Genomic DNA, 9,674 nt, shown 5'->3' on the forward strand with positions numbered 1-9,674 from the left:
CCTAGTGGACATGATTTCCTATTGTGCTTGACTTTCTATCACATCTATGAGCCCGACACTCTAGGTCCGACCATGTGAACCTAGGGCTCTGATACCACTCTGTAACGACCCGGAAACCGGACCGCTACCGGCGCTAGGATTCAGGTCGGCTTAAGGCCGCCAGAACCCGTAGCAAGCCAAACATACATCCTGTGAACCTGTTTAATCCCATACATGGTCAACAACATACATAAAAATTAAAACTTTTCTTTCATTCAAATATTTCTTTGCCAAGCCTAGCCTGTGCATGCACAAACATAACATAAACCTCTCATTGGAGTCCTCATCAAATACTCCAATGGGGTAACATAACATAACATAGGCTTGGATTACATAGGCATCATAAAAACATTATATCTCATACAAGACCATGTGTACAGGGAATACAACAGACTCTAGTCAAGCACATTATCAAACTTACATTACATTACATCTCATACTTTTACATTACCAACAAACCCTGTCCACAGCTAAGCTATTACATAAACTTCTCTTACTCTGCTGACTTCTCTATCTACTCTGCACCTGCAAGACTGGGGTTAGGGGAGAGGGGGTGAGCTATAAAGCCCAATGAGCAGAAACTAAAAACATTTGCTTTAATTCCTCCATTTTTAGGTATATTATTATTCCTTTTATTATTATTATTATTTTAACTTTTTCTTTCTTTTTCTTATTCATGCTTTCATGAAATGCAACACATCACAGCTAATCACATAAAGGATGGAATTGTCACCATTAGTCCTCAACATCTCCAAATGCCAGGGGCGTAGAATGGGCCTCACTGGTCTTTCTCTTACATAACATAACATTCTAAAGTGCCAGGGGCGTAGAATGGGCCTCGCTGGTCTTTCTCTTACATAGTGCCAGGGGCGTGGAATGGGCCTCGCTGGTCTTCCATAACATATCATCATAGCATAACATCAGAGGACTATGGATCACCCAACAACCATCCACATCAACATCAATTTATGCAATGCAGCATATTCGTGAATTCTAATGCAAACATCCTGAAATATTGCATGGCATAATGATGCATGGGCAATGCTTTATGATTCATTCATTTATTCATTTACTTTACTTTAAAACTTAAGGGGTTGTTCCACTCACCTGGTGACTGAAGCTTTAACAACGAACTTTGAACGACTATCTCACAACCGGGGGTCTCGGTTCCTCGGGTCCGAACCTACACGGGTGGACTCAAATGAGGCACCAAACAACAAGAACATAACTCTAAACATACCCCCAAAAACCTCCTAAAAACACCTCAAAACACTCCTAGGAAGCATGCAAGAAAAGGCTGGACAGGGCACTCTCGGCGGTACCTTCGGCGGCCGGAAGTCCCTCCAGAGCCGAAAGTCAGGCAGGTTCGGCGGCACCTTCGGCGGCCGAAACTCCCAAACAGAGGCGAAACTCATGCATGTTCGGCGGCACCTTCGGCGGCCGAAAGTCTCGGACAGAGCCGAAACTCCAACTTTCGGGGGCAAGCTTCGGCAGCCTAAAGCTGCCTCTCAAGCCATGTTCGGCGGCCGAAACTCCCTTCGGCTGCCGAACCTGGTTTCTGCCAAAGGGCAGAAACTTGGCTCCCTTAAGCATTTTTGCCTTCAAACTCACCAATCATGCATAAACTTGTTCTAAAACATGCATAAACACCATACATCACACCTAGGGGTCTCAAACTATCAAATACCCCAACTACAACACTTCAACACACACAAACGACATACATTGTTCATCAAAACATCAAAACCCATAAACTCATCAACAAGCCTAAACATGCATCTCTACCCATAAAACAACTTAAAACTTACTTAAAACATATAAGGAGCTTAAGATCGGCTCTTACCTCTTGAAGATCGAGAGGGAGACGACCTAAACTTGGAGATCCACGAAAATGAGCTCCTGAGTTCCCAAAGCTCCAAAACTTGGTTTAAATGCTCAAAACTTGCAATGTGAGTTTAAAACTCAAGGAAAATGGAAGAGATTTGGAGGAAGAATACAAGATTTGCAAAGGGAAGGTCGGAAGCTTGCTGTGGCCGAAAATGGGAGAAAGCTCGCCCATTTCGGCTAAGTGCCCCTTTTATAGGTGGCTGGCCAGGCCACGTTCGGGGGCCGAATGTGCCTCCGCATCCATGCAATGTTCGGCGGCCGAACTTGACTTTCGGCGGCCGAACCTGGACTTCCCTAACTCATGCTTTCGGGGGCCTAACGTGCCTCCAAAACGCATGCATGTTCGGCGGCCGAACTTGACTTTCGGCGGCCGAACCTGGGTTTTCCTCCAAAGACTTCTCATGCAAAACTCATTTAATTTTTACACTTAAAATCATGAAATACCTTAAAACATTTTATGAAAACATGTTTCTACCCTACTAGAGGTTTCCGACATCCGAGATTCCACCAGACGGTAGGAATTCCGATACCAGAGTCTAGCCGGGTATTACACTGGGACCTCTGTCCCACTTCTTGCTACCTGAGGTTGCTGCACTCATTGAAGAAGAGCCTGGGGTCTTAGAACCAGAAGGCTGTGCCACAGACTGTTTAACTGACCCTTGAACGATGGCACTGGCCTCCATTTTCCGAGCCATATCCACTATGGCATGGAAGCTCTCCCTATCTGCTGACTGAATCAAGGAGGAATATCTGGAGTGGAGTTTCATGATATACCTCCTTGACCTTTTCTGGTCTGAGTCAAGGCTTTGCCCTGCAAAAGGCAACAGCTCCAAAAATCTGTCTGTGAACTCCTCTACACCCATATCTCATCAGTCTGCCTCAGCTGCTCAAACTCTATCATCTTCAGCTCCCTTGAACTATCTGGGAAAGCCCATCCTGCAAACTCGTTTGCAAACTCTTCCCAAGACATGCTATCCACTTTCGGGTTCACATAATTCTTGAACCACTCTCGTGCCTTCTTGCACTTAAGTGTGAACCCAGCCATCTGAATGGCTCTACTATCATCAGCCCCAATCTCATCTGTGATCACCTTAACCCTCTCCAGATACACAAATGGGTCATCCCCTTTTTCATACTGGGGAGCACCCAACTTCATGTAGTCGGTCATCTTGACCTTGCTCCCACTGGCTGAGCTAGGTCTAGGAGGTTGGGTAACTGGGGCTGCTGGTTCTGCTGGAGGAGGAGGAGGTGCAGCATCCCCTGGGGTAGGGTTTGCTGGATTTGGATAGTAAGGTGGAGGTGGATACATTGGGTACTGTGAATATGGTGGGTAGTAGGGTGGGTATGGCATCTGTGTGGGATAAGGGCTAAAGCTGTGGTAGTCCGATGTGCCTCCCATCGAATACCCAGGGTTTTGTGAGAAGGGTGGGTAGTAAGGTGGCTGAACAAATCCCAAGGCCTGAGTGCCTCCTTGGGATTCTCCCATTCCTTCTTCTGACATACTAACTCCCAGACTGCCATCCCTCCTCTGCTCTACATCCATATCATTCCCCATGTCCTCTGACGCTCCTCCCTGAACTGTTCCTCTGACTGATCTACTTCTACCCAGATCCAAAGACCTTCTAGGGTCTCTTACTGCTCTTTCTCTGTTAGACCTACTTGTAATACCCGGCTAGACTCCGGTATCGGAATTCCTACCGTCCGGTGGAATCTCGGATGTCGGAGACCTCTAGAAGGGTAAAGTCATGTTGTTATGAAATGTTTTTATGTTTTAAATGATTTTAAGTGTGAATTAAATGAGTTTTTACATGAAAACAGCTTAGGAGGAAAACCCAGGTTCGGCCGCCGAAAGTCAAGTTCGGCCGCCGAACATACATGCGTTTTGGAGGCACGTTAGGCCCCCGAAAGCATGAGTGAGGGAAGTCAAGGTTCGGCCGCCGAACCTCATGTTCGGCCGCCGAACATTGCATGGATGCGGAGGCACATTCGGCCCCCGAACGTGGCCTGGCCAGCCACTATAAAAGGGTCCCCTTGGTCCGCACGGGCGAGCTTTTTCTCTCCCATTGTCGGCCAAGGTGAGTCTCCACCGTTCCTCCCTCGATCTTGAGTGTTTCCTCTAGATCTTTCATGGTTTTAACAAGGTTTCATCTTGCTTTGAAGTTTTTGAGCTTTTGAATCGAGTTTTGAGCAAGTTTTGAGCTTGGAGGCCCAAGGAGCTAGATTTCTCCCAACTCCAAGTTAGATCGCCTCTACTCTCGATCTTCAAGAGGTAAGAGTCGATCTTGAACTCTTGTAATGTTTTAAATAAGTTTCATGCAAGATTCATGGGATTAAAGGCATGTTTAGTTCATGTGTAGGTTTATGGGTTTATGTTGTGATTTTGAGCAATGTAGCTTGATTGTGTGTGATTGAAGTGTTGTAGATGGGGTATATGCATGTTTGAGACCCCTAGGAACTTGTATGTGTGTTATGGTTGAGAAATATGCATGATTTATGGTTTTGGGAGGCAGGAGGTTCATTTGAACCAAGTTTCTGCCGTTTGGCAGAAACCAGGTTCGGCAGCCGAAGGGAGTTTCGGCCGCCGAACCCCTCTTGTGGAGGCAGCTTTCGGCTGCCGAAGGTGCCCCCGAAAAGAGACTTTCGTCTCTGTCTGGCACTTTCGGCCGCCGAAGGTGCCGCCGAACCTAGCTGAGTTTCGTCTCTGTCCAGGACTTTCGGCCGCCGAAGGTGCCGCCGAAGGTGCCCTGTTCAGCCATTTCATGCATATTTTCTGTGACGTTTTCATGATGTTTTAGGGGGTTTTTAGGGGATATATTAGCGTTATGTTTGTATATGTTTGGTCCCTCATTGGAGTCCACCTGTGTAGGTTCGGACCCGAGGAACCGAGGACCCCAGCAGTGAGTGAGCTGCTTCAGTGTCTGGTCAAAGCTAGCCAGAGGTGAGTGGAAACAAGCTTAATGTTTTAAATCAAGCAATTAAATGTTTTGAGCATGTTTCATGCATCATGATGACATGTAATAGGCAGATTGCATTAGTTCACGAATATGTCGCATTGCATTTTATTTTGTGGTGGTGGGTGAATGCTGAATGATCCAATTAGTCCACGAGACTTAATATATGATATGACAGGAAGACCAGGACCCCATGCTACGGCCTGGCACGAGACTAAATATATGATATGACAGGAAGACCAGGACCCCATGCTACGGCCTGGCACGAGACTTAATATATGATATGACAGGAAGACCAGGACCCCATGCTACGGCCTGGCACGAGACTATATTGAGACTAATTGGTGACGGATTCACCCTTGATGTGAATTGTCTGTGATATGATGCATTTCATGAAAGCATGAACTTTAATAAAATGTTTTTAGTTTCTGCTCACTGGGCTTTTAGCTCACCCCTCTCCCCTAACCCCCAGGTTTGCAGGTACGGGATTGATAGAGAAGAAAAGAAGAGAAAAGTCATATGTATGTAATAGCTAGAGTATGTGGACATGACAAATGATAAGAATGTAATGTAAAGTTTTGAACAGTTATGTTTATGTAACTATGTTATTGAGGATAGAGTTGTGCTTGACCATAGTTTATGTAAATCCCTTGGTATGTACATGATCTTATTTTATGATGTATGTGTGAACCAACTCAACACAGTATATATATTGCCATTGAGGCTTTGATGAAATCCCACAGAGGGATTAATGTTTATGTATATGATGAACACAGTGCATGCACAGGTTGAGTTTGGTGTATGAAGAAAAAGAAAAGTTTTTAATTCTTATGTATGTTTGTTGATCATGTATGGGATTAAACAGGTAAACAGGATGTATGTAGGCTTGCTACGGGTTCCGGCGGCCTTAAGTCGACCCGGATCCTAGCGCCGGTAGCGGTCCGATTTTCGGGTCGTTACAGAGTGGTATCAGAGCCCTAGGTTCATATGGTCGGACCTAGAGTGTCGGGCTCATAGAGGTCATAGAAGGTCAAGCACAATAGGAAAAAGTCATGTCCACTAGGATAGGATGTGGAGTCCTGTCTTGCATGATGATGTGAAATGCCATGATAATATGCATGTGCATTAAGGATATGTGATGTATGTGATGAGGGTTCATGTGTGCCCACATGAATCATATGATGCTTATAATTGTTGTGCTATGTGCTGTTTTCAGAAAACAGGATGAGAGGAACCCGTCGATCTGCGCGATTGACTGGAATGCCACCTCAGGACGAGGGCACTGATGCCCGTCCTTCAACATTGCCCAGGGCAATGTCAAGTAGGTCCAACAGGGACCGAGCAGTGAGAGACCCTAGAAGGTCTTTAGATCTGGGAAGAAGCAGATCAGTCAGAGGAACAGTACAGGGAGGTATGTCTGAGGATATGGGGGATCAGATGGATGTTGATCAAAGGAGGGATGGCAGTTTGGGCGTCAGTATGTCAGAAGAGGGTATGGGAGAATCTCAAGGAGGCACTCAGGCCTCGGGATTTGTTCAGCCACCTCACTATCCGCCCTACACCCAAAATCCCGGGTATTCGATGGGAGGTACATCGGATTACCCTAGTTTTAACCCTTACCCCACGCAGATGCCATACCCACCATACTACCCACCATATCCGCAGTACCCAATGTACCCACCTCCACCATACTATCCAAATCCAGCAAACCCTACCCCTGGGGATGCTGTACCTCCACCACCACCAGCACCTACATGCCCAGATACCCAGATACCTCAGCCTAGCTCATCTGGGGGAAGTAAGGCTAAAATGACAGATTACATGAAGTTGGGTGCTCCCCAGTTTGAGTCAGGTGATGACCCGTTTGTATATTTGGAGAAGGTCAAGATGATCACAGAGGAGATTGGGGCTGATGATAGTAGAGCCATTCAGATGGCTGGTTTCACCTTGAAATGCAAAAAGGCCCGTGAGTGGTTCAAAAACTATGTGAAGCCGAGGGTGGATAGCCTATCATGGGAAGAGTTCGCTAATGAATTTGCAGGATGGGCTTTTCCTGATAGTTCAAGGGAATTGAAGATGATAGAATTCGAGCAGTTGAGGCAAACTGATGACATGAGTGTAGACGAATATACCGACAGGTTTATGGAGTTGCTGCCATTTGCAGGGCAAGACCTTAGCACGGACCAGAAGAAGTCGAGGAGGTATATCATGAAGCTCCATCCCAGGTATTCCTCCTTGGTACAGTCAGCAGATAGAGAGAGTTTTCACGCCATAGTAGACATGGCTAGGAGAATGGAGGCCAGTGCCATCGTTCAGGGGACAGTCAAACAGACAGTGGCACAAGCTTCTGGTTCTAAAACTCCGGGTGGAGGAAGGTTAGATCCCTCTACCTTGAGTGCAGCAGCTTCAGGCAGTAAGAGATGGGGTAAGCCCAAGGGTAAGAAGAATAAGTTCTGGAACAAGGTCAAGTCTAGTCTGGGATTTGGCAGTGGTTCTAGTTCTGGGGCAGATAATGCAGCTTGTGCGAAGTGTGGTAGGCCACACAGGGGTTTATGCCGGTATGGGACGACTACCTGCTACAGATGCGGGCAAGAGGGGCATATGTCATGGCAATGCCCTAAAACAGTTCCTATGGCACAGACACAGCAGACAGCTTCAGGAAGTGTGGCACAGCCAGTAGCTCCAGCTGCTACCCAGGCCAGTGGCAGAGGCAGAGGGAGAGGGTCAGCCTCTTCTTCAGCAGGGTTCAGAGGTGAAGGTCCGTCAGCTCCAGCCAGGATCTTCACCATGACGCAGCAGGAGGCTAACACGTCCAACACCGTGGTGTCAGGTAATCTCATCATTGGGTGTTCTGATGTGTATGCATTAATGGACCCGGGTGCATCTCACTCTTTTATTGCACCGAGAGCCGTTCAGAGGTTAGGATTGATGGTCTCTGGTTTAGAGTGTCCCCTATGGGTCAGTGGACCCAAGTGTGACCCGTCAGTGGCAGAGGCAGTCTGCCAATGTAGTCCAGTTTTCATAGAGGGAAGATGCCTTTCCGCCGACCTTGTGGTTCTAGATTTGACAGATTTTGACGTCATTCTAGGGATGGATTGGTTATCGACCCATGGTGCTACCTTGGACTGTAGAGACAAGGTAGTCAGATTCAGAGATCGGGATGGGTCAGAGGTCGTCTTCAGAGGAGACAAGAGGGGTACACCTAGAGGTCTAATCTCTGCTCTTCAGGCTCGTAGGTTGCTTAGGAGGGGATGTCAGGGATTTCTAGCTCATGTGAGGGAGTTGGACAGTCAGGTTAGAGAGCCCGCCTCAGTGCCAGTGGTCAATGAGTTTTTAGATGTTTTCCCAGACGAGCTTCCAGGACTACCACCTGCAAGGGAGATAGAGTTTGAAATAGAGCTGATGCCTGGAACTAGGCCTATCTCTATCCCTCCCTACAGGATGGCACCAGCTGAGATGAAAGAGTTGAAAGAACAGTTGCAGGAACTGGTAGACAAGGGTTTCATCCGCCCAAGTACCTCACCTTGGGGTGCTCCAGTACTCTTTGTGAAGAAAAAGGATGGATCCCTCAGGCTTTGTATCGACTACAGGCAGTTGAACAAAGTCACCATCAAGAATAAGTACCCATTGCCAAGGATCGACGATCTATTCGACCAGCTAGCAGGAGCGGGTTGTTTCTCCAAGATAGATCTGAGATCAGGGTACCATCAGCTGAGGATAAGGGAAGAGGACGTACCAAGGACAGCATTCAGGACCAGATATGGGCACTATGAGTTCCTTGTAATGCCGTTTGGGTTAACTAACGCCCCTGCAGCATTTATGGACCTCATGAACAGAGTATTCAGACCATACCTGGATCACTTCGTTATTGTCTTCATAGATGATATCCTAGTGTATTCCAGGAATGCAGAGGAGCATGCCCATCATCTGAGGATAATTCTGCAGACCTTGAGAGAACATGGCTTGTATGCCAAGTTCTCCAAGTGTGAGTTCTGGTTGAGGAGCATCTCTTTCTTGGGGCATGTAGTGTCAGAGAATGGAATAGAGGTAGACCCCAAGAAGGTAGAGGCTGTGACTAACTGGCCTAGACCCACTACAGTGACAGAGATCAGAAGTTTCTTGGGTTTGGCTGGTTATTACAGGAGGTTCGTACAGGACTTCTCTAAGATTGCAGCTCCTTTAACCAGATTGACCAGAAAGAATCAGAGGTTCGAGTGGACCGATCGGTGTGAAGAAAGCTTTGAGGAGCTCAAGGAGAGGTTGACTTCAGCACCAGTGTTAGCTCTGCCAACCAGCAATGAGGACTTCACAGTGTTCTGTGATGCATCCAGAGTAGGCTTGGGTTGTGTGTTGATGCAGAATGGTAGGGTGATCGCTTATGCTTCTAGACAGCTAAAGAGGCATGAGATGAATTACCCCACACACGATCTAGAAATGGCAGCAGTTATCTTTGCACTCAAGATGTGGAGGCACTACCTCTATGGGGTAAAATGTGAGATCTTCACAGATCATAAGAGCCTGCAGCACATCTTGAGTCAGAGAGATTTGAATTTGAGACAGAGAAGATGGGTAGAACTGCTCAGTGACTACGATTGCAAGATCCAGTATCATCCGGGTAAGGCGAATGTCGTGGCAGACGCCCTAAGCCGGAAATCACTTGGCAGTCTATCCCACATCACGGCAGAGAGAAGACCGGTGGTGAAGGAATTTTATAAGCTCATTGAGGAAGGTCTACAGATGGAGTTGTCTGGTACAGGTGCTTTGCTTGCACAGATGAAAGTAACACCCGTGTTTCTA

Source organism: Manihot esculenta, chromosome 5 (assembly GCF_001659605.2).
Source record: "Manihot esculenta cultivar AM560-2 chromosome 5, M.esculenta_v8, whole genome shotgun sequence".
Classification (NCBI taxonomy): Eukaryota; Viridiplantae; Streptophyta; class Magnoliopsida; order Malpighiales; family Euphorbiaceae; genus Manihot; species Manihot esculenta.